The following is a 27,011-nucleotide window of genomic DNA, read 5'->3' as shown; positions in this document are numbered from 1 at the left end:
CCCATCAGAAAAGAGAAGGACAGAGGAGAAGAGCTGGGGAAGGGATGGAGGGGGGAGAGCCGGTGGACCTACAGAGGCAGGGTTAGCTGTGGCAGTCAGCAAGGAGGAAGGAAGCCCAAGAGATGAAGAGAGAGTGGTTAGGGGACAGTTGTGGACCTGAGACTGGGTAGGTAGGGGCCAAGTTTTATGAAGCCCTTAATGCAGGACAAACATGTTTTCCTGGTGGCGTGACAAAAGGTACCCCGACTCTTTCAAGCACCAGTTCAACCCCAAGTAGAGACAGGTCACTTTAACTTTGTAAACCTCACCAAGTATCCACTTATCCTTGCAGTGTGTGTGTGTATGTCACGCCTGCCATGTGTCAGTCACTCCTGTGGAGATCCTGCCACGCTTACCCTTGATTCCAACACAGGAGCGAATCTAAAGCCAAATGAGCAAATGTGTAAATACATCAGTTAATTTAATTCATTAAAAAAATCAAATGAGCAAATAAATCATTTTTCCCAACCAGTAATTAGTGCTATCAAGAAATAGGGTGATTAGGAGAGAGATTTTCAGCTTGAAAGAGTCTTTATGACATCTCTTAATAATCTGTCTTCTTAAGGCAAAATCCCCTGTTCCTTCAGGGATTCCCCTGGTGCGTTCCCTTGTCCTGTAACGTGCACCACACAGCTGCTACCACACAGAGTGACACTGACATGAGAGTGTGCACTGTGGCTCTGCCTTGAATCTTGACTAGCTCGCCAGCTGAGGACTTTGAGAACATTTTCTGTTTCCTTGTCGTAAAAATGGAGGAAGAAATTTTGTCCCATAAATCCAGGATTTAACGGCAAGGTACACAAGTAGTCTCCAGCTCAGTAGCTGGCACATAGTGGACACTTAAAAACGTAGCCACTTCCCCAGCCCTTTCAAGTACATGTCTGTATCTGCGCCCCTGCGCACACGCACACCTGGTAGTGAGGACCCCCAGGGTTGGGCTGTTATCTCTTATGAAAGCCAGCTGCAAATATTGGGAAGACCCAAAATAGACCATTGATTTATTTTTGGCTACTCCAGAAATATGAAGCAGGAGCTCTTCCTGGGCTATAGAGACTGCAGTGGTACCCCAGGCGATTCCTTCTGCAAACTCGTGAATTCATTAATGGGGGGAACCTGCTGGCCTGGGCTTGGAGAGGTCATTGGCACCCTCGGGAGTAGGGTAGGAGGGCCAGCGATTCCCTGCCTGGTCCTCCTTCATGTGACCTCCAAAGGTATGTTTTCAAGCCTCTAAGGTTCTGTAGACACAGCTAGATTCCAGGGTCTGTGGCAATGGGTCCTAAGGTGTCAGGGAAACTCCCGTCCTACTGAGGGTGAGGTCTTGCCCCTTTAAAATGTGACCATGTGTGACCACAATGAAGTAGCTGTGCCTTGTCCTTGTCAAGTCATTTCTTGGAATGGTGCTTTTCTTCTTTTTATAAAGAAGTATTTCTCCATTAATCATTCTTTTATAAAATTTCAAGTACCGAAGGTCTTCAAAAGCCAGTTCAGTGTTGCTATCTATATCCGGATGTGAATTATACCATCATCTTGTGAGATGCCTCCTTTGTGGATAACTGGATGAAAGCCTGGGGAGGGGGAGGTGTCCGTAATATTATCACGATTGCATGGGAATCTGTGCTGACCTCAAAATAAGGAACCCAATTGAAAAAAGTGACTGAGGACATCCGTCAAGCAGATACAAGGTGAAGACCTCATTTGGCTCTTGATTCAAGCGCACAGACTGTCAATCAGGAAAATATGGAAGAGTGGGGAATTCTTGTTAATTTTTTTTAACAAAATGCCATCATAGTAATGTTTATTAAAAATGTTCCTATCTGTTAGAATTACTTCCTTAATTATTTATAGATAAAAAGGCATGATCAGTGAGGGTTGATCATTGAGAAAGCTGACTGTCAGGTAAGTATGTGGTGGTTCTTAATATTCTTTTCTCTACTTTTATGCTTTTTTTTCTTTTTTATGGGGGATTTACCAGGGATTGAACTCAGGGGCACTAGGCCACTGAGCCACATCCCCAGCCCTATTTTGTGTTTTATTTAGCAATTGAGTTGCCTAGCATCCTGCTTTTGCTGAGGCTGGCTTTGAACTCGCAATCCTCCAGCCTCAGCCTCCTGAGCCACTGGGATTATAGGCATGTGCCACCATGCCCAGCTTCTTATTTAAATTCTATAATTTTTAAAGTTTTTTAACAGGTCATCTCAGAGCCAAGAAGAGAGTGTAGCTAAATCCAGTTAGAAAGGCAAGACCAGGCTGTCCAGTGGTAATGGCCAACCTCAGCCAGTGTAGAAGGAGCCATTCCTGCCCAGGGAGTGAAAACAGTGGCCCTTCAAATGTTGGCCACCAAAGTTCTTGGGTGGAACAGGTGTCCTACTGGCTTGTAAGTTCACCAGGCTAGACACCTGCTCTGTTTTGTTAACTTCTGATCTCAGGGACCAACAGTGTGCCTAGCCCAAAGCGACTTCTCAAAGGTCCTCTGTTGAATGAAAAGCAACAGATACTAAAGTGTAGTCACAACTAGAGGAAAAAACTGGGAATTATTTCAGAAGGACGAGGTCATTTCCTGCAATGGACTCTTCAGAATCAGGAGGGAAGTGTGTACCAGGAGAGTGAGTCTGGGCTAGCCTGATTGTGCCTCCCGTCCTTCCTCCTTCGGCTCCTCTGAGCCTGCTTCCTTGTCCCAGAGTCAGAAGGCGAGCACCTGCCCTGGATTTTCTTGCGGTTATTAAATAGGTGATAGCATTGTCACTAGAAGCTTGATCACTGCCTTAATCCCCACCCCTGTTATTGTTTTACCCTGGGCAGTTTCCTTAACCTTTCCACCCTATGGCTCCTCATTTGTAAAATGTAGCTAACAAGAGCAGCTGCCCCAGAGGCTGCTGTAAGGTTAAAGATTCCGCGTCCAGTGGTTGTCATTGTGCTTGACACTTACTAAGCGCTCCATCAGCCAAAGTGTTATTTTATGTTATTATTACCATCGTTAACAAGCTGCTCACCACAGGAGCACCTTCTCAAAGGTCAGTTCCCTTTTTTCTCGCATTTTTTTTCATGCTGGACAAGGTAATGAGGTTTCCACGTTACAGTATGAGGAGCTGAGCTTCAGGAGGGTCGAGGAAGTCCACGGCTGGCTCAGTTCTTTGGTTGGAACCCGGTAAGCTCTAAAACAGACCAGCTTTATTATTCGCAAGAGTTAGAACTTCTAACCCCCAGTGCAATACCCCTCCCTGTGCAGTAGGCCCTAGATTCTCAGAAATGATTCCAATTTGAAATATGTCATGCCATGGAGAGAACATCTGTCAGAAGTGCTCAGGTTTTCTTTACTAAAATCTGGCAACTCTATCCAGAATTTCCAATATCTGAGTAGGCTGAGTCACTCAGCAACTGAACTCCAGTGCTCCTCAGAGGAAAGAAAGAAATGAATTCGCTTTCTTTTGAAATAGGCTTTGTACCTCTAACTCAGCCAATGGAACATGTGCATGAGTACACAAGCACACACGCACATATCCACATATGAACAGACATAAGCACATCTCAGATGTGCACACGTACACGTGTACATCCAGGCATGAACACACAAACATGCACGCAGGCACACACGCACAGTAGAACAACAAGAGTGGAAGGGCCGGCGAGTTCATCAGCTTGGCCCATATTCTCCAAAAGAGAAGGGGAAAGGGAGCAGCTGGAAGGAATGTGAGCTTGCAAGCAGGCGCTCCTGAGCCATCTCCTGTTTTCTCTAACAGCAATAGTGCCAGCTCAGTGGCAGGTTTGCTCCTGCAATGGCAAAGTCCACTTTCTGCAGCTATTCCTAGAGATAGGGGTGGCATTGGTGGAGGGAGGCTACCTACTCTGAAAGCACAGAGCTGGGAAATGGTTGGAAACTGCAAGAAGCACAGAGCTGGAAGTCAGGTGGCCAGAGACCACCTCAGGTTTGTTATTCATAGCTGTTAGTACTTCTAACCCCCAATGCAGTACTCTCACCTATGTACTAGACCCTGGGTTTTCAGAAATGATTCTAATTTGAAATATGTCATGAATTGGAGAGAACATCTGTCAGAGGCACTCAGGTTTTCTTATTAACATCTGGCAACAGTATTCAGAATTTCCAATATCCAAGCAGGCTGTGACGATCACTGTTGGAGAAGTAGCAGGGGACAGTGGAACTGGTCTCTGACTACCTTGGTAGACTTGAACAGTGGATGGAGGCTACCTACTCTGAAAGCACAGAGCTGGTTCACATTTACAAAGGATTTTTGGACACCACCTGTGTGGTAATTCTCGTAAAGTGCTTAGCATAGTTCCTGGCACATAGGAAAAATTCAGTAAGCCTCGGCCCTCACGGTTGCAGACATGGTATTGAGCTAAGTGACAGGAGTTCAGTCCTTAGCAAAGAGTGTGACTGACCATAGGAACACGAGCAGGCTCTTCTGAGAGGTATGGACAAAACACAGAAGATGCTCAGGCAGGGAAGAACTTGTTCTTTCTTTGGGGAAGTGGGAGAGAGGAAAAGAAGGTTTGGTGGAGGGATTAATAATTAAATTGAATAATAAAAATATGGACAAGAGCTCAGAGATGCATCCTGGGCTCTCTAGGGATGAGGAAGGGTCTGTTCACAGTCCAGACTTTGAAGCACTTGGGGGCTCAGGGGAGTGCCAGTGAGGTAGCGCCATGCTGGAGGGAGATGGTGTGGGAAGCAGTGTGGCAGGGTGGGCAGGGTCAGCCGTGGTCTTCATTCTCCCTTCCATTGATGGCAATCTTTATGATGCAAAATCTCCCCCTTTGCCTGTCTGTGGACTAAATCATGAGGAGGTCCAGCCTTATCATGAAGCGGAGGCTATGACCTGTGCACTGGGCCTCAGCAGCATGAACCGAAGCTGGTGTCAACGTCTTCACTATCTTTAACACTGAAGATGTGAATTTCTGCGTCTTCACTATCTTTAACACTGAAGATGTGAATTTCTGCCCTTCTCTCAGCATGGTGTTGTTTCAGGTAAATGTGGAAATGATATTGATCCATCGCCTGACGGAAGGCCCAGAGACCTGCCCCTGGTCAGTGGAGCAACTTCATTAGGAAGGACTCTTCTTTCGGACTGTCTCCTGCCAATGTGCCTTGACTAGGTCACATGCCTTTTCTCTCTCGACCCTTCATCTCCTTCATCGGAAACTGTTCCCGATCTCTGTTCATTTTTTAAAGTTTTTGTTAAAGAATTTATTTTATGTTTTCTGAATTGTGAAGATAGAGAGCATGCAAAACTTTATATAATATATAGGAACATTTTAAAAAATAGCACAATGAGCTTCTAGATACCTATTTTGCAGCTTAAGAGATGGAACCTTACCTGCATTTTGAAGTCACTGAGTGAAGCCTTGAATACAGGATCTCCAGTTGGTCTGAGCAGCATCCCAGGGGTCCCAGGCAGCACGTGACACAAGAAAATGAAAGAAACAGGTAATAATCAGACAGGAGAAACTAAACTCTGTTATTCACAGACATGACTTCCTATGAAGAAAGCCTTAAGAAATCAAAAGATAAATTATTAGAATTATCAAGAGACTAAGCAAGAGTTTTAAATACATATCCAATTTGCTAAAGGGAGTTGAATTACATATACAGTTTGAAGATGTAAAATTTTAAAACCTAAAATTCATAATACATAAAAATATCCAAGGTGAAGCAAAATTTATGCAAATACATTATGTTAAAAAAAAATTTAAAAAAAAAACTTAAAATGTTATCATGACCTAACAGAACAGATAGATCTAATAAAACAGACTAGAATGACCTAATTGAACTCAGTACTATAAACATGTTGAACATTGTCTCAAATTGAGTCATAGATCTAATGTAATTTCAGTGAAAATGCCAACAGGGTCTTTCAGAGAACTTGAAAAGCTAGAACCTGATAGAGTGCCAGGGATCCCAACAGCCTGCAGCAGGGCCCCGGAGATCCAGGCCAACTGATTCGCGTGGCCTGCCCTGCGGCTACAGAAGGCGTGGCGCCTCAGTGAAGCCATTAATTAGCAAGCAGGGAGGTTAGGGACTGCCATTAGGTGGAATCCCTCCAGCCAAGCCCACACGGACCCTTGGGCCGAGCACGGGATCTCAGAAGGGGAAGGAAGCGGTACAGCCCCATCCCCCACAGCGGACACTCCACCGAGGCAGTCATCGGCCACCATCCGGGAAAGCTGAAGGATACACCGCCACTCTCCTTCAGAGTGCAACATCAAAACAGGTCGGTGTCATTCAGCTCACCCCCCAGACAGCGGGAATTCGCATAAAATCTCTCCTAGGCTTGCCGGGAGAGGGAGTATCAAGCTGAGCCTCCATAAAGACTAGGGGGAAACTAGAGACACCTGACATCCAACCCCTCCTCCCAGTAGCAGCCAAAACGAAACCTGGCTAGCCAGCGCTGGGGGAGGGGCAAGCAGAAAAAATCAAAGTGATAGAGTGCCAGGGATCCCAACAGCCAGCAGCAGGACCCGGGAGATCCAGGCCAACTGATTCGCGCGGCCTGCCCTGCGGCTACAGAAGGCGTGGCGCCTCAGTGAAGCCATTAATTAGCAAGCAGGGAGGTTAGGGAAGGCCATTAGGTGGAATCCCGCCAGCCAAGCCCACACGGACCCTTGGGCCGAGTACGGGATTTCAGAAGGGGAAGGAAGCAGTACAGTCCCATCCCATCCCCCACAGCGGACACTCCATCCAGGCAGTCAGCGGCCACCATCCGGGAAAGCTGAAGGATACACCACCACTCTCCAACAGCTTGCAACATCAAAACAGCCAGCAGCAGGACCCCGGAGATCCAGGCCAACTGATTCGCGGCCTGCCCCGCAGCTACAGAAGGCGTGGCGCCTCAGAGAAGCCATTAATTAGCAAGCAGGGAGGTTAGGGACTGCCATAGGTGGAATCCCGCCAGCCAAGCCCACCGCCCACGCCCGGAACAGGCCCAGCGACCTGCCAGCATGGTAGTCACGACACCCCAATTGGAATAGGGACAGAGCAGAGCCGCCTTCCACTCCCGGAACAGGCCCAGAGAGACGCCATCGTGGTAGACACGTCACCCCAATTGGAGTAGGGGCACAGCCGCCGCCCGCACCTGCAAGGGAGACTTTTCAAGTATACAAGAGCAACATAAATAAATAGGGGGTAAATTTCAAAACACAACAGTTGCACCAAGCAGAAAGAAACGCGAGCAGTATGAAAAGACAAGGAAAGAAAGGACCACAAGCAATGCAGGTCAACTCAACTTTAGAAGAGGTAATAGCTGCAACAGATGGAATATCAGATAAAGAGTTCAGGATATATATGCTTCAGATGATCTGGAGTCTCAAGGAAGACATGAAACAGCAAAATCAGACAATGAAAGATCACATTGACAAACAAATCCAGGAAGTAAAAGATCAACTTCACAGGGAGATAGAGGTAATAAAAAACAAACAAATAGAAATTCTAGAAATGCAGGAAACAATAAACCAACTTAAAAACTCAATTGAGAATACTACCAGCAGAGTAGATCACTTAGAAGAGAGAACATCAGACAATGAAGACAAAGTATTTCAACTGGAAAAGAACATAGACAGCTCAGCAAGTCTGCTAAGAAACCATGAGCAGAACATCCAAGAATTATGGGACAATATCAAAAGACCAAATTTAAGAGTCATTGGGATACAGGAAGGCACAGAGCTCCATTCCAAAGGAATAAACAGTCTATTCAGTGAAATAATACGAGAAAACTTCCCAGAATTGAAGATTGAGACAGAATCCCAAATCCTAGAAGCCTACAGGACGCCGAATGTGCAAAATCATAAGAGATCCACACCTAGACACATTATAATGAAGATGTCCAACATACAGAATAAGGAGAGAATTTTAAAAGCTGCAAGAGAAAGAAAGCAGATTACATTTAGGGGTAAACCAATCAGGATAACAGCTGATCTCTCAACACAGACTCTGAAAGCTAGAAGATCCTGGAATAACATATTTCAAACACTGAAAGACAATGGGCTCCAACCAAGAATCGTGTATCCGGCGAAATTAAGCTTCAGGTTAGAAGATGAAATTAAAACCTTCCACGATAAACAAAAGTTAAAAGAATTCGCAGCTAGAAAACCATCTCTTCAAAAAATCCTTGGCAAAACATTACAGGAAGAGGAAATGGAAAATAACATTGAAAACCAACAATGGGAGGTAGGACAGTAAAGGGGGGGAAAGTAGTCAAAGAGGATAACAAATCAGGTTTAGTAACATCAATAAACAAATATGGATAGAAGAACAAACCATATCTCAATAATAACCCTAAATGTTAATGGCTTAAACTCACCAATTAAGAGACACAGGCTAGTAGAATGGATCAAAAAACAAGACCCAACAATATGCTGTCTACAGGAGACGCATTTGATAGGAAAAGATATACATAGACTGAAGGTGAAAGGTTGGGAAAAATCATATCACTCATATGGACCGCGGAAACAAGCAAGAGTGTCCATACTCATATCTAATAAAATAGATTTCAAGCCAAAGCTAATCAAAAGGGATATAGAAGGACACTTCATACTGCTCAAGGGAACCATACACCAACAAGACATAACAATCATAAATATATATGCCCCAAATAATGGTGCAGCTGTGTTCATCAAGCAAACTCTTCTCAAGTTCAAGAGTCTAATAGACCACCATACAATAATCATGGGAGACTTCAACACACCTCTCTCACCACTGGACAGATCTTCCAAACAAAAGTTAAATAAGGAAACTATAGAACTCAATAACACAATTAACAACCTAGACTTAATTGACATATATAGACTATACCACCCAACATCAAGTAGCTACACTTTTTTCTCAGCAGCACATGGAACCTTCTCAAAAATAGACCATATACTATGTCACAGGGCAACTCTTAGACAATACAAAGGGGTAGAGATAATACCATGCATCTTATCTGACCATAATGGAATGAAACTGAAAATCAATGATAAAAGAAGAAAGGAAAAATCAAGCATCACCTGGAGAATGAACAATAGGTTGCTGAGTGATCAATGGGTTTTAGAAGACATCAAGGAGGAAATTAAAAAATTCCTAGAGTTAAATGAAAACACAGACACAACATATCAGAATCTATGGGACACATTGAAAGCAGTTCTAAGAGGAAAATTCATTGCTTGGAGTTCATTCCTCAAAAAAAGAAAAAAACCAACAAATAAATGATCTCATACTTCATCTCAAAATCCTAGAAAAAGAAGAGCAAAACAACAGCAAAAGAAGTAGAAGGCAAGAAATAATTAAAATCAGAGCTGAAATTAATGAAATTGAAACAAAAGAAACAATTGAAAAAATTGACAAAACTAAAAGCTGGTTCTTTGAAAAAATAAATAAAATTGACAGACCCTTAGCCATGCTAACGAAGAGAAGAAGAGAGAGAACCCAAATTACTAGCATACGGGATGAAAAAGGCAATATCACATCAGATACTTCAGAAATACAGAAGATAATCAGAAATTACTTTGAATCCTTATACTCCAATAAAATAGAAGATAGTGAAGGCATAGATAAATTCCTTGAGTCCTATGATCTGCCCAGATTGAGCCAGGAGGATATAGACAACCTAAACAGACCAATAACAATAGAGGAAATAGAAGAAACCATCAAAAGACTACCAACTAAGAAAAGCCCAGGACCGGATGGGTATACAGCAGAGTTTTACAAAACCTTTAAAGAGGAACTAACACCAATACTTTTCAAGCTATTTCAGGAAATAGAAAAAGAGGGAGAACTTCCAAATTCATTCTACGAGGCCAACATCACCCTGATTCCGAAACCAGACAAAGACACTTCAAAGAAGGAAAACTACAGACCAATATCTCTAATGAACCTTGACGCAAAAATCCTCAATAAAATTCTGGCGAATCGGATTCAAATACATATCAAAAAAATTATACATCATGATCAAGTAGGATTCATCCCTGGGATGCAAGGCTGGTTTAATATACGGAAATCAATAAATGTTATTCACCACATCAATAGACTTAAAAATAAGAACCATATGATCATCTCAATAGATGCAGAAAAAGCATTCGACAAAATACAGCATCCCTTTATGTTCAAAACACTAGAAAAATTAGGGATAACAGGATCATACCTCAACATTGTAAAAGCAATCTATGATAAGCCACAGGCCAGCATCATTCTGAATGGAGAAAAATTGAAGGCATTCCCTCTAAGATCTGGTACAAGACAGGGATGCCCTCTCTCACCACTTCTGTTCAACATAGTCCTCGAAACACTGGCCAGAGCAATTAGACAGATAAAAGAAATTAAAGGCATAAAAATAGGAAAAGAAGAACTTAAATTATCACTATTTGCAGATGATATGATTCTATACCTAGCAGACCCAAAAGGGTCTACAAAGAAGCTATTAGAGCTAATAAATGAATTCAGCAAAGTGGCAGGATATAAGATCAACACGCATAAATCAAAGGCATTCCTGTATATCAGCGACAAATCCTCTGAAATGGAAATGAGGACAACTAATCCATTCACAATATCCCCCCAAAAAATAAAATACTTGGGAATCAACCTAACAAAAGAGGTGAAAGATTTATACAATGAAAATTACAGAACCCTAAAGAAAGACATAGAAGAAGACCTTAGAAGATGGAAAAATATACCCTGCTCATGGATAGGCAGAACTAACATCATCAAAATGGCGATATTACCAAAAGTTCTCTATAAGTTCAATGCAATGCCAATCAAAATCCCAACAGCATATCTTGTAGAAATAGATAAAAGAATCATGAAATTCATATGGAATAATAAAAGACCCAGAATAGCAAAAACAATACTAAGCAGGAAGTGTGAATCAGGCGGAATAGCGATACCAGACTTCAAACTATACTACAGAGCAATAGTAACAAAAACAGCATGGTACTGGTACCAAAACAGGCGGGTGGACCAATGGTACAGAATAGAGGACACAGTAACCAATCCACAAAACTACAACTATCTTATATTTGATAAAGGGGCTAAAAGCATGCAATGGAGGAAGGATAGCATCTTCAACAAATGGTGCTGGGAAAACTGGAAATCCATTTGCACCAAAATGAATCTGAATCCCTATCTCTCGCCGTGCACAAAAGTTAACTCAAAATGGATCAAGGAGCTTGATATTAAATCAGAGACACGGCATCTGATAGAAGAAAAAGTTGGTTATGATCTACACGCTGTGGGATCGGGCTCCAAATTCCTCAATAGGACACCCATAGCACTAGAGTTAACAAATAGAATCAACAAATGGGACTTACTCAAACTAAAAAGTTTTTTCTCAGCAAAAGAAACAATAAGAGAGATAAACAGGGAGCCTACATCCTGGGAACAAATCTTTACTCCACACACTTCAGATAGAGCCCTAATAACCAGAATATACAAAGATCTCAAAAAATTAGACAATAAGATAACAAATAACCCAATCAATAAATGGGCCAAGGACCTGAACAGACACTTCTCAGAGGAGGACATACAATCAATCAACAAGTACATGAAAAAATGCTCACCATCGCTAGCAGTCAGAGAAATGCAAATCAAAACTACCCTAAGATACCATCTCACTCCAGTAAGACTGGCAGCCATTAGGAAGTCAAACAACAATAAGTGCTGGAGAGGATGCGGGGAAAAGGGCACTCTTGTTCATTGCTGGTGGGACTGCAAATTGGTGCAGCCAATTTGGAAAGCAGTATGGAGATTTCTCGGAAAGCTGGGAATGGAACCACCATTTGACCCAGCTATTCCCCTTCTCGGTCTATTCCCTAAAGCCCTAACAAGAGCATGCTACAGGGACACTGCTACAGCTCAATTCACGATAGCAAGACTGTGGAACCAGCCTAGATGCCCTTCAATAGATGAATGGATAAAAAAAATGTGGCATTTATACACTATGGAGTATTACTCTGCATTAAAAAATGACAAAATCATAGAATTTGGAGGGAAATGGATGGCAATAGAGCAGATTATGCTAAGTGAAGCTAGTCAATCTTTAAAAAACAAATACCAAATGACTCCTTTGATATAAGGGGTGTAAACAAGGACAGGGTAGGGACGAAGAGCTTGAGAAGAATATTTACATTAAACAGGGATGAGAGGTGGGAGGGAAAGGGAGTGAGAAGGGAAATTGCATGGAAATGGAAGGCGATCTTCAGGGTTATACAAAATGTCATATAAGAGGAAAGGAGGGGTAAGACAAGAGAATACAAATGGAAGAAATGATTTACAGTAGAAGGGGTAGAGAGAGAAAAGGGGAGGGGAGGGGAGGGGAGGGGAGGGGGGATAGTAGACAATAGGACAGACAGCAGAATACATCAGACACTAGAAAGGCAATATGTCAATCAATGGAAGGGTAACTGATGTGATACAGCAATTTGTATACGGGGTAAAAGCGGGAGTTCATAATCCACTTGAATCAAACCGTGTAATATGATGTATTAAGAACTATGTAATGTTATGAACGACCAATAAAAAAAATAAAAAAATAAATAAAAATAAATTAAAAAAAAAAAAGAAAAGCTAGAACCTAAAATATATTTGGAAGTTTTAAGGTCAATAATAGACAAGAAAAAAATTAAAATGGCTTAGCTGGCCTTGTCTTTGAAGAGCATTATGAGTTGCTGTAGAGTATTTAAACAATCTAGGAAGGAAGGTGTAGACCAATTGACAGTGGTAAGAATCAGTACTCACTGACAGCTCAGGAAACATGATTTGTGATATGTTTGTTGCTGTAAATCAGTGGGAAGAGGATAGACTTTTCAAAAATGGTTCCGCAACTCTGAGTTATCAATGTGTGTGCGCGTAGGGAGAAATTATACCCCTGCATCACCCTATCCATAAAAATCAATTCCAGGTGGATGCGACACTTTACTGTGGATGATAATACTATAAACCTTTTAAAAGACACTGTAGGAAAAGGTCCTTAAGCTTCTGAGGAGGGAAAGGGCTTCTTAAGACACACAGCATGCAAATGTAAAGGCAAAGTAGCAGTGACGGGGACTTTGCAACTTGCTCCTGGCAGGGGCTCTCCACTCCCCAGTCAAGGACATGGGACCAGGAAACAGATTTGATAGCCAGCCTCTGAGGAAACCATAAACTTCCCCCCACATGATTGTGCGAGTTATGAAATTTTGTGTTACAAAGTAATTAATTAAAACCCACAAATGATTAAATAGAGAAATGATTTGACAGTTTGCATAGACATTAAAAGAGTGTATTACAGCTATGTAAGATTAGGAAGATCACTGTATTCTTTTTGAGGCTATAAGTATCTACCCAAATTTAATTAAAAAAACAGAAGACTAATAGAGATTAGATTATATCACAATTGTAATCTTTATGAACTCCATACATTACTCACCCATCTAGTGTATATGTAAACTTTTCAATTCCTTTATTAAAGTTGATATATTTATGCTCATTTTTCAGTCTAGGCAGATTTTTCTGTGTTCATGGTCGATAGCTAATCTTCTATTAATTTCAACTTTGAAATTTTTTTTCACAGAAAATAACAGCTACATACAAATAAGGAAAGTCTTAGAAGTAAGGACAAATTTGGCAGAAATTCAGAAACAACGAATTCTATAAATTGCAATATTGTCCATGTTTATTTTGTCAGGATCATTTCCAACAACTTTCACATGTTTCTGCAGTGGAAACTTTTCCAACTGAAATAACTTCATCTTATGATTTATAATAAAATTCATTTCATTTGGTAAAGAAGACATTCTTCTGCAAATATGAGAAAAATAATGGGGTAATAGAGAGGCTGAGGTCATTTATTCCATTGCTTTGGGACAGATACCTAGGAGTCGTTCAAAATGATGACACATTGAAACGTGGTCCTTGGGATGTCCTCTGGCAATATGAGACTAACATCTGTTGTCGTTTCTCCTGACATTTTTTGAAATGTGATTTTGTTTTTAAGTAAATGTCCATAATTCCCGGTTGTTTTTTTTTTCCCCCCTTTAGGTAACTTCATCTGAAACTTCATACCAAAAGGAAAAGTCAACTCAAAAAAAAAAAAAAATCATAGAGCTGTCATTGAGTATTGCAAATCTGCTTAAACATAGGAATATGTATTAGCTAAAAGTGTTAGAGGCACAAACCGCACCTAACGTGAACTAGAAAAATTTAAAAGCTTGTGAACTTGCTCTCTATGAATGCTGACAGTCGAGAGTTTGTGTTTATAAGGGACCACCACGCAAATGGGATTTCTCCAAATGAACTTCCATGGAAAAATATGGCACTCATTAAAGAATAGCTAATAAAAATATCCTAATATGAATCTTGCATACACACTTATAAAAACCAGCAGTAAATATAGCTATTGCTTAGAACTTAGAGGAACTAAAAAGGATTTTTTAGGGAAGACTATCTTCTACTAATTTTGTATAGAGTTGTAGGCATTTAGTGATACAAAAAAGCATACAGACTTGCAATTGGTTTCATTTTTGCTTTTAAATTCTCTATGGAGAATACGTTGCTTTGTTTTCAAACCCTGTTGGACCACTCCCACTGTCTCATCCTTGGTTTGGCTCTGATCATTAAGAGGTATAAATATTTTCCTTATTGCAAATGCTCAGGACCAGAAATGTTTTGGATTTCAGATGGGTTTTTAATTTTTTTTAAATTTTGTTTATTTTTTAAATTTTTAAATTTTTAAAAAATTTAAAAAAAATTTTTAAATTTTCATACATAATGAAATATCCTGGGGATGGAATTCAACTCTACGAACAAAATTCATCTCTCACATATGCTTTGTATACATAGTCTGAAGGTCATTTTATGCAATGTTTTTAATAAATTAAGTTTTTTCATTGAAACATCAAAATTATGGAACAATATTGGTGCCTGAAAAGTTTTAGATTTTGGAGCTTTTCTGATTTTGGATTAGAAATGTTCAACAGGTCTATAAATGTTTTATTTAATTTAATATCAATCATGAATCTTTCAGTTATAGTCCTGTTTGGAAATTTTCATGGCTAGGGAGTTTGAACTAAAATCAAAACCTCAGCTTTACCACCCCAAAGTTTAATCAGAAGGAAAACACCCCAAACATGTGTAATGTCCACGCTAAATCATTTTTAGTTCAAGTATAAAAAGGAAACAAAGAGCATGAAGGCAAGAAGAAGGTGGTTTGGGGGTCTGTTTTTAGCCGGTATCCACAGAGCAAAGAACTCGTTCCTGCTCTGGCTGCCGTGAAAGGGGCCTAGGCCTTCAGCTCAGCCCTGGGCTCCCTGGTGTTCACTTTTGAAGAGCTGGTTTTGATGTCTTCTCACCAGTCAGGTGTTTTACATTCACCTATGCTTTCAATTTTTGCCTATTTCTTACTCCTGTTCCAAATGGGACAGTGATTAAAACTTTTTTCAAAATATTTTCCGTCTTATTCAACTTTTAAGCTGTTTCCATAGGAAGAAGTCATCCCCACGATCTAATCGGTCATCTCCCTGGATGTTCACATCTTCTCTTTTTATTTTTTTAATTTTGATTTTTGATCGACACAATAATTGTACATGTTTATGGGGCAGTGTGATATTTCAAGACACATATACAACATGTATTGATGGAATCAAGGTCATGAGCATTTCCATTTCCCTACCATCCCTCTATACCTGAAGGCTTCAAGTTCCTCTCCCTAAATCTTCATAAAATGTGTAACATGTTAATGTGAACTATAGCCACCCACTGTACTGTGCTGTGGAAGCTAGTATTCCTTTCATCTTAACTAGGTTTTGATACTAGTTATCTAACTGCCCCCCACCATCTGCCCACTGCCCAGCTTCTAGAATTCTCTGTTCCCCATTCACACTGACTTTTTTTTTTCTTTAGCTTCCACATAAGAAAAAGAATATGCAGCATTTGTCTTTTTCTAAAGACATGTTTTTTTTTTCACTTCTTTCTTTGTGGCCCCTTTTGCTCCTAAGGGGGTCTTTCCACCTTGATTTGACCCTCAGCGCTGCATGCCTGCAAGTGTCCCCTCCCTAACACCTCCTCAGACTATTCCTCTGTCCTCCTCAGCAAATCACCCATTTCTTGAAGCTTTTCTGCATTTTCTGTGATGGCCTAAAATTTCTCCCAGGCACCTTTTTTTCCATTCTTTCCCTGTCCGACTCTCCTTTCTCAATCCTCCCATTCTTTATTCATTCTTTCAATGATGAGTTCATAAGGACCAGCTGTAGGCTGCATCTGTTTAAATAAGCAGCCACCATGCACTTTCCTAAGCATTATGGCATAACACTTAAAAGATAATGTGGGCAGGAAATATTAAGTCAGACTTGAAAAAATTAGGGGAGACCTCTACCCTCAAAGAATGTGACAATTGTCCACATATTTATCCACTTTTTATTTTTATTTTTTTAGTTGTAAATGGCCCCAGCCCCAGCCCCTTTATCCACTCCGTAATGTCTCTTTCTCCCTGCGTCGCTGCTCCAGCTCCCTCCCTTAGGCTTCCTAGAATCACCTCTCAAAGAAGTTCCCAGTACCAAACCCTAGATCCAGGCTCAGCTTTCAAAGGGATTCAGATAGGGACATAGACGGATCATACTACCTGTCATTTTCAATTTCTCTCTCTAGTGTGACTTCTGCCTTCTACTTCTTACTACCTCATTTCAACACAATTTTCAACTTAAAATTTTGAGAGAAAGTCTTATTTTCCTGGTCACCTTTTCTACCTCAGACTCTTATGTTAGTCACTAGAAGACCATCGATGGGGTGTTTGGGGCTGAGGTGCCTGTCCCTACTCTAGATTAGCCTGCTGTGTTGTTTGTGTAGGTCACAGATCTCTGTCCTCAGTAGAATCTGGTGGCAGACTGCTCACATCAAGGGATGGCAGACGTAGAGAACTCAGGTGCAGCATGAATGGATTCTTCCAGCAGCTCCGCAGAGCAGGGACTCTTGCTCTCTCTCTCAGATGGGGAAACTGAGGTTGCCACCTGCCTGGCTCAGGATCTCATGCTCATGATGTCTGGATTTAGATCTAGAATTTTCTAAGCCCACAGTTCTTTTCATTATCCCATTATGTGCCTTCTATGAGCAGCTGGGGATCAGCAGATTAGATTTAGTACCAATGTTGCACTTTTAACTTAGTTATAGTGTGTAAAAAGATTAAATTATTTCCCAAAAGAAGCTCTGTCTCATCCCTTACCTTTCTCATTTTGAGGACATATCCGTGAGATAAACGATACAGATAATGAATTACATCTTTACAGTGAAACCAGGCAGGGGTTGTTGTCAGAAGATCGCAAGCTAGCAGGTACTTGGAGACAAAGTTGGAATCTCAGCAGGAACATTATGTTGGAGCAGCCTGTACCCCAAGGCCTCTCTCAGAGGACACACACCCCTCGGTAAGAAAGCTTGGGAGCATAGACCACACCTGCACAGCTCCCCGCTGACCAGATATCTATTTCTGGTATGTGAAGCAATGGCCCTTCCAGCATATACCCAGCACAAGGCAGGACATTTACTGTTTCAAGTGAAAGGGAATGAATTACCTCCATGTAATGAAGGACCCCAGTGGGACAGATAATGCTTCATTCTGTCTGGAGTCAGAATCAAATGATGTCATCAAGACTCATTTCTTCTGCCTTAGCTGTGCCCTCGATGGGCAAGAACACAGTTTCTGCAGATGGCTGTACCCAGGATAGACACTACCCTCTCTCAGGTTTGAAGACTGGGATGGAAGTCTATTCTCCTGGAGCTTCAGCATCATGTCAGTAGACACATTGATTCTGATATTCTGATTTGCTCATCTTCAAGTCAATCACTGTAGCTAAACAAATAGAATCTGCTGCTGGCTGGCCCTGGCCCTCTGGCTCAGGTGTAGTGTTAGTCTTACCTACAATAGAGTGGTGGGGAGTTGGGGCTCCCAACAAAATCAAGGTCTTTTTATCACAAAGAGAAGGAGCAGACTTGGGGACATAAAACCTCATGCAGGGACATACAGACACACACACACACACACAGGCAGCAGATATTCCCTCTGCACCCGACACTGTCTCCCTATGTGCTTGGTCTATTTAAATAAGCAACTAAGGGGCTGGGGATGTGGCTCAAGCGGTAGCGCGCTCGCCTGGCATGCGTGCGGCCCGGGTTCGATCCTCAGCACCACATACCAACAAAGATGTTGTGTCTGCCGAGAACTAAAAAAATAAATAAATATTGAAAATTCTCTCTCTCTCTCTCTCTCTCCTCTCTCTCTCTCTCTCTCTAAAAAAATAAAAAAATAAATAAATAAGCAACTAAGGTGCAGCTTCATAGGTGTTATGATATGAGGGTCAGAGGGTGGTGTGGGGGCATGCTTAAGCCCAGACTTGACAAACATAGAGAAGGCCCCTCAGTAAAGAACTGAACAATTGTCCACAGCATTCATCTGCAGATGGCCTTGGTCCATTTGGTGCAGCTTTTACAGAAGACTTGATGTTGAATAATGTGTAAAAAAAGTCATTTGGCTCACGACTCTGGTGGCTGGACTGTCCATATAGCATGGCGCTCTTATCTGGCGAGGGCCCTGGCTGCTTCATAGCATGGCAGACAAGTGGGCAGGGAGCCCGTTGCTTGCAGGAGCCAAGCAGGTGGGAGGGGGTCACTTTATACAAGAGAAGGGCAGGGATTCCCTCCAGGCTGACCCCTGGGATCCAGTCGTCTCTAATGGGCCCACCCTTTGAAGGTCCCCCCACCTCACATGATCAGGGGTCCAGCTTCCAGCACGGGAAGGTTTGGGAGACACATATCCATAGCACAGCCCAGAAGTGCTCAGGAGTTTGTGGTACCCTAGCCATCATTGGGTATTAAAAATAATCAGAGGGATATCGAAACAGAAGCTTCAGCAAACAAAGCAAACCCAGGCAGCCCATTACTGTTCTCGGAAACTCCTGTTCATCCTTCAACCCCAGCTTATTTGCCCCTCCTTTGTGAAGTCTCCCCTCGTCTCAGTCCAGCCTACAGTCTTATTTTTCACAACAGAGCTCATTTATCGTGCATTTGTCTCCTGTTCTGTGTCCGTGTTCCTTGCTGCACTCACCCTGTGTGCTCACGCTTCTCCAGGGTCAGGCCCGTCCACCCTCAGCAGTCCATTATTACTGGACAAATACAGAGCACGATGCCCAGCATGGAGAAGCCACACATCCTGATGTGCCAAGTATACGGAGCAAATATCTCCCTGGGGTAAAAGGCACTCCCCACCCCAACTTTGGTGCAAACCTAATCATACTGATAGCATTTGGCCTGTGATGGTTGGACAGATGCCTCAGGAGCCACATCTCGGACATCTCTTTCACCCATCATTGTCTCTCTGCTGCACCCAGGGAACAGTTCCGAGAGGTTCTCCTTAAGGAGGAGTGTGGGCTACAGCACATACTTTATTTTGATTTACTTTGGCTTCAAAGACCCATTTGTGGCAAATTTCTTGCTTCACTGAGGTTGTTGATAAGTGCGTAGAGTACAATCCTGAGCCCAGGATTTCTGGCTGACTTTGTGCATATAGTAAAGTATTAAAACACAGCTTCTCCCATCACACAGCTCCAGGGCTGAGGCTCACATGTCTGTATCAGCAGAGCAATGCTAATGGAGCATCTTGCCCCCCAGGATTGTTATTGGTGATCCCCACACTCCAGCTTGTTTACCTATAAAGAGGAGAAGGGCCATAGGTCAGTTATGGGGTATGGTGAGTGTTAAGGAAAATAGCAGTCTCAGGACCCCTAACCTGTGCTCATGAGGCGTGTTCTTTATTTCAATTCTGACAGCATTTATTTAGCATTTTGTTCTGTGCCAAACCCTGTGCCAAATAGTATAATGAAACATAAGTAAGTACATACTTTTCCTAATAAAGAATATGATGCATTGTTACAGGAACATTAGATTAACAAACCACTTGTATAGTCAATTAGGTAAAGGAAGATAAAGTAAACATGAGGACAATTATCAAGCAAATTTTCCTTGGGTCTAATCTTATTGCACCCCTTCCTCCTGTGTAGAATAAAAGCCAGCTCTGTTCCTGCACATCGCCCTCCTACTGTCCTGTCTCTGCTGGCCTCATCTGCTTCCCCTCTTACAACACCCCAGCCGCTCAGTTCAGCAGCAAAATGTGCCAGTGCTCATCATGGCCTGGCTCATGCTGTTCTACCTCCCTGGATCCTTCTTGCTCCTCTTCACTCCAGGAGAAATCCCCCTCAACTTCCAATGTTCAACTCAGGTGTCACTTTCTCCATCCATCCCAATAAGAATGGCACACTTTCCTCTGTTGATGTTAATTTATGTATTTATTTCTCCAACTAGATCATAGATCTTCTGAAGCAGTGTGGAACCTGGCATGTGGCCTGGCACCTCTGCCCTACTGGAGGGTGGGACTTTCCTAATGACAACTTTTGACAGGCTCTGACCTCAGTCCAGTCTTAGGCTTCTCCCAGATTTTGGTGATGACAGAGAGCGTGCTTGTCACTTCCAGGGACAGACACCAGAGTCTGTTAGCTCCAGAAGAATGATCCACCACTGGAAATTGAATCGCACTCTAGCAAAGGAAAATATGCAGCTGTTACAGTATTTATTTGTTTGGATAAAGCACAAAGCTAGTTTTTTTCAGCAACCAGTTTGGAGAACTTCCCTCAGACTTTGAATGAAAGACATTTTTCTTGGAAGACAATAAAGTGTCATTAAGTAATGACATCATCTCTTCAGTGGTGGAAGGGTAACATTTGGAGTTAGAAAGAGGGGTATTTAACTTTTATCTATGTCTCCACCTGTGTGATCTTGGGAATGCTTGCAAACTTTGCTAAACCCCCATATTAGCTTCATCTATAAAATAGAGGTGATTATCCCTTCCCAGGAAGTCGGTAGTGAGGACCAGGAGATGGAGTGCATTACATGGTGTGGAGCTCCCGTGGGATGTCATACTGGCACGTAGCACCTGAAGATGCACACAGCCCTTCTCCCCAAGGTGGAAGTGCTGCTGCTGAGCTAGACTTAAACCAGCTAAGATAATTTGACCTGGTGCCACAGATTCTGTGCAAATCCCTTCTTTTCAAACCTCTGTCACTTCCCTAAACAAAGTCACATGACCGCAATAGGACTTCTCAGGATATAGGCCAAGGACTCCTTTGGTTGACAAACCCTCAGTTCAGCCCGAGCCCTATCCTTTAACCAGCTTATTTCTGGGAAGATTTCATTGAATGCTTAACTCCATGTGGCAATGAAGTTCTAGAATTTTCTATCAAATTATATATATATATTTTTTTTTTCTTTTTTTTTTTTTACTTTTTATCCTTGACATTATTCTTTACTTTGGCTGCCAGCCTCCTTCACATGGCTCCTCGTAGCTTCTCATCCTATCTCCAGGCCTCTGTATCTGGCTCCTGCCAGCATAACTCCTGTCCTGCCAGCCACAGGGAGCTGTCATGTGACCACTCTGCCAACCCATTGCCAGCCCCCTGGTGGGTCGTGGGTCCCTTGGGTGCTTCCTTCATTCTGTGTGCGTGTTCTGTCCATCCTGCACCAGGATTCTCAGTGTTTCTGGGTTGTAAGTCCCAATAGGTACAGGTATTACTTTGTCACTTCTGGATTGAAAAAGGAGAACCCACACTTATGTGGAGGAGGCTGAGTGTTTGAAACTGAATGCTCCACAAAGAAAGCATGATTGGACATGGTCAAGGCTGGAGAGCACTCTGGCTTTGGGGCCAGGCAGTCCTAGTTGGAATATCAGCTCTGCTGACCCTTAGCTGGCAACAGCAGCAAGTTACTTCTGAAAACCCTCAGCTCCTCATCTATAAAGCAGAAACAACTATCCCTCCCTCACAGGGTCGCTGTGGGACAAAAAGCAAATGGAAAGCAAATTGACCAGTGCTAGCTATAGGCATGTGCCAAAGGGCCACACTGAACTCCATTAATATGCACAATTAATACAGGTGAAAAAATGAGTAAATATATATATTTTTTAAATCCAGGCACCCTACACAGAGCACGGATCTGATCCGAGGTACCAGATCATCTTAACTTCTAAATACTGAGTCTTGGGGAGTCAATGCTTTCAGAGCTGTGCCAGGCATCAGCATGTGCAAGGGTGTGAGAGCCCTCAACATGGCAGAGAGCTCAGAGAGTGCAAATGCCATATAATCCGTGAGGCACTGCCTCTTCTAATAGCCATGCAAGCCTAGACATTTGCACGCAGACCTAAGCACTGCTCCCTGATTTACTCTGAGCTCCATCACCAGGAGGGAAAACAACACCCCAAGTTGGTTGACTTGAACACATTGATTCCCACACAAAGCAGACCTTCTTCTTCCTTTCTTTATTTTTTGAACCTTAGTTGCTTCCCCTACAGAAAAAGTTGGGGATAGTTAACACCTGTCCGATATGATTTATCTGGTTCTTTTTGAACCAAGAAGATAAACTAAAAGAGAGAAGAAGGTCAAAGTCCATGTATTGCTGTTTCTTGTAGGTTCCTGCTGGGTGGGCTGCCAGTCATCTCCAAGGCTTCTGATTCTTCTGAAAAATAAAGAGAGGGAACTTTTTCTGGATTTATTGAATGAGAATAAATAGTCTTAAAGTAAGAAAAGCAAGATGTTAAAGTGTTTTATTTGTTGTGCTGTAAAAGTGACACCTTTTCTCAGAAATAAACACCCCAAGTCTGGTCCTAAGTAGTAGATTGATTGAAGTTAAGGTAATTGGGGCGGGCTGTTGGGCAGTGTGATGCAAATATGAATTTTTTAGTTGTCAATGGACCTTTATTTTATTTGTTTATATGTGTTGCTAAGAATCGAACCCAGTGCCTCGCACTTGCTAGGCAAATGCTCTACCACTGAGCTGCAACCCCAGCCCTGACACAAATATTTTAATGGCAGAGCCATAAACTTCCTGACTTTGGGGAGGAATGGATTCTGGTTTTAAATCTGAGAGTGCCATGATGGGAAGGGGAGAAAAACACAGAGATTCCCTGATGCCCCCTCCCCTGTGCTTCTTCCTCATTTTCCTAGATGTTATTCAGAGTTTACACCTTCAAGCTTCAGGTGAATAGCAAGTACTTGTTGTTGTTGTTGTTATTTCCTCAAAGTCATGAATGCTCTTCAAGCAAAATTATTAGTTTTGCACAGTTTTCTTGGCACCCCACTTCAGTGCCATGACAGATCTAGGGTAAGGCTCTGCTGATCCTGTGGCAAGAAGAATGTGCAAAGGTAGCACATGCCGCCCGCCCAGCTGTGAAACACATTCAGGTGTCAACTCATTCATTTGCTCATTTTTGATTAAAGACGATGACAGGTATTACTTTCAATCGATCACCTATGATGACTGAGTCCTTGTCTTTTCATTAATCCCTCCTTCTTGTGTCAAACCCATTTGCAGTGAACTCTATCCTGGCCCCTCCCACCATCTGGGGGGGTATGGGGGGCAGGGGGTAGGGGGCAGGGTCGGGGGGGGGTGGCTGGATGGGGCTCAGGCACCAGCCCTGCGGTCTTGTGTTCCAATCTGTATAAACATGCATAAAACCATCCACCTGGCTTCTGCACAAGTTCTGGTCCTGGGTAAATGTAGAATAGGCTTTCATTTTCTTTCTTACTTGCTTTCTTACACTCTTCCTTCCAAAGTGTGCCCCACCAGCTCAGGGTACCCTGCAAGGAATGTGTAGCACATACCCCTTGAGGAGCAGAGAATGTACCTCCTAACTCTCAACTCTCCCTCTTCCCTGGATGAGGTGCTCCCAGGGATACTATGGTTCCCTTGGGGTGTGCTTCAGGTGGGCCCAATGAGCAACCACCTGGAGAAAGGCCTCAGGGGGACAGGGAGAGAGATACTGATGCTTGACGGGGTGCTGTCAGCCCTCAGGAGATGGTCAACACAGCACTGGCAGAGGGTGTGGGGCAGACATTAGCAGCCTCTGGCTCCTACAGTATGGACCTGGAGTCCATCAGAAGGTGGGAATAAGCTGAAGCCATGAGCACAGAGCTGAGGCAAGAGGGCGCCAGAAGGAGACAGGATGTGAGTTAGATCAGCACCCAGCCAGTAAGTTTAGATCTATCAATTTCCCTGCCCAGGGGCCTGCGGCCTGTGAACCCCACCCATCTGCACCTGCAGTGCCAACAGGGCTAAGTTCCACTCTTCTGCAGGGCTTGTGTGAAATTCTGTCTTTTTCTCCTACTCAAATTTATTCTTAAACTATCCAATCTCTTCTTCCCAAACTGGCTTGAGTGACTGTTCCTTGCTACCAACAAAGTACAGCTCAAGCCAGAGTCAAACCCACACTGCAACTAGCCCATACTGAAGCCCTATATCTATCATACTGTAGGGACATTGAGAACACAGGCCCTGGGGTCACATGGCCCGCCCAGGTTGAATCCCTGTGTCCTCCACTCTTATTTGCTATGTTACTTTGGCAAATTAATTAACCTCTCTTTACCTCCATTATCATATTGACAAAATGAGGATAAAATGATGCCTACCTTGTTATATTGCTGTGGAAATTGAATGAGTTAATACAAGGTGTGCTGGACACACTGTCTGGTTCAGAGTTAGCTCTTGGTAAGTGCTCATGTATTTTATCATTTGACTGAACTGCAAACTGGACCTTCCTCTTGCTGCCCATTTCTTCATTGTTGGCCACAATGTGCCCAGTGCAGCAAAGTAGGGGAGTGTGGCTGAACGGCACTGGGCATGTTACTGCAGAGTGCATGTGACAGCAGTGAACAGAGGCTGCTTCATGGAGCCTGGCTCGAAGGAACAACCAGCATCGATCCTGACACACCCTAAGCATAGCTGCTTTTGCTCTGAGTGCTTATTGAAAAGGAGGCTGAGATTGCTACTGTAATCATTATCAGTATCTCAATAGACTGGAGGAAGAACTTGAAAACTGGGTGAACTAGGTTGGAAGACTGGTGTTCTTCCAAGATTTAATGCCTTCAGTATAATCCAGGGACCAATCAGAGCTAACAGACCCTCCTTGGTACAGTCTCTGTAAGAGGGGTTCTTCCTTTCAGAACCTCAGGCTGCAAAGCACACAGTGAGGGTGAGCCACACCAAGACATGCTCACTCTGCTCAGGGCATTGTGTTCGTCCTCAGCGGGGAATCAGCTACATTTCTCAATGGGTCATTTTAGAGGTCACTTTAAGTGTCATCCACTAGAACCCCCAGCAGTCACTCCATAAAGCAGGAGCTCTGTTGGAACGGACGACTCTAGCAAGGGGGAGCTGACTGGTATAGTGTGGCTGTGTCCAGGGACTGTATAACTGGGTTGGTTATTAGGAGCCTCTAGTCTCTGTATGGATCCTGTGTGGCACTCTAATTGTGGTCCTTCCAGGGCTGAGGTTGATTCTGGCTCATCTGTTTGCCCCGTCAGTCTACAACCCCTCAAGGATAGGATAGGACAGAGCTGGAAAAACCCATCATGCTCAAAAATATTTGAAGCATAAATATATGGTGAATAAATTAAATAGAACTCCTTATTACCCAGGAGAATTTGCATACACTACCGCCATCCCAACTTCAAACATTCTTTGCACACTGTGTGGCCTATTAAAACAAAAATTATTTCTCCTTTAGCTCCCAGAAAACCTGTATCATCTCAGAGAGGTCCCTGGCTGGGTGATTCCCCAAGTCCCCTTAGGCTACCATGTTGTCTTCTGTAACGTATTATTATGGTTACTCATGAAGTCAATTGAGCCATTATATTTTTAATACGTGCTTCCTCACCATTCACCCTTACCCCAATATAAACCTTATTTATTATGGTCCCAAACACATTTTCCTCCATCATAGCATTTTGAGTACACAGCAAGATGACCGGAACATAGAATATCTCAAAAAAATATTTTCTGAGTGAATGAGGGAACACATGAAAAGACTCTGTGCACAATAAATGTATTTATTGCAACCCCATAAAAGATTAGAAAATGATTGAAAAGCCAATAGTTGGCTTTTATAGACTCCCAAGGTCAGCCAAAAAGTACCTGGAGGAGAAACGGTTTCAGAAGTACACTAGAGCACTCCAATCATCTCTGCAAAAGGACACGCATGTCACCCATTACCTTCCTTGTTCTCCTTTCAGTAAACAAGTTTTAGAAGAGCGCTGAATTATTTTTTTTTCTAGAGCTGATTAGTGACTGCTTACTTTAAAAAAGAAAAGCAATTCAAATGGAGGTAGTTTTATCCTTCTGAAGTACTTCTTTATTGTGGCATTTTGCTTAATTGCTTTGTGGAAGATAGAGGCCTTATCTAGTAATTGGAATGCTGTATCCCCATCACTGTCTTATGGATAGTGATTACTGTAAATCTACCAGAAAGCTTTTTGAGCTGTGACTTAAACTCATCATTGTTTCCCTTCCTGTTATTTCTCAGAGCAACATGAACCGAGCTGTCCACTCCCCACATACACATGGCCGTTTGAAGCACTGTCCATGCTAAACACACATTCCAGATATTAATGACAAAGTCCACGCAACACAGAGGTGGAGTGAGGAGTCAGATCCAAAGAGTTCAGACACCACAGTGGCCTTCTCCAGGGCTGGAAAGGGTATTGCCAGGCATATGTTTGGTATTACCTAGATATTGCCTAACCCAAGGGCACTGAAGTTTTTTCTTCTTTTTTATAAATCTTATGCTACTCTGAAAATTTTGCATTCATTTTTTTTAAAGTAACATATGTCAGTGTTTTCCAACTGGGGTTTTATCTAAAATATAGTCTTATTTTCTATTTTGATAGGCTTACTAAAAGAACAGGACATTTAGCAAAACCATTCATTTATTTCTTAAATATTTTTTTTTTAAATATTTGTTCCTGTTAACAAAACCTAATTTAAAAGCTATGAGCTTTCAGGGATGGTAGTTTGGTTCATGGAGAACTGCACGGGGCACTGTGAGGTGACAGCTCCAAGTGCCATTGATCTGCTTGGGTTGACTTATCTCTCAGGATTGGCAGGTGGCCCACCTTGGCACCTCTCTTCCCTGTTCACCAAAGTCTTGAGT

This window comes from Urocitellus parryii, chromosome 10 (genome assembly GCF_045843805.1).
Source record: "Urocitellus parryii isolate mUroPar1 chromosome 10, mUroPar1.hap1, whole genome shotgun sequence".
NCBI classification, from domain to species: domain Eukaryota; kingdom Metazoa; phylum Chordata; class Mammalia; order Rodentia; family Sciuridae; genus Urocitellus; species Urocitellus parryii.
The sequence above is the reverse complement of the archived record's forward strand: the minus strand, read 5'-3'. Positions refer to the sequence as shown.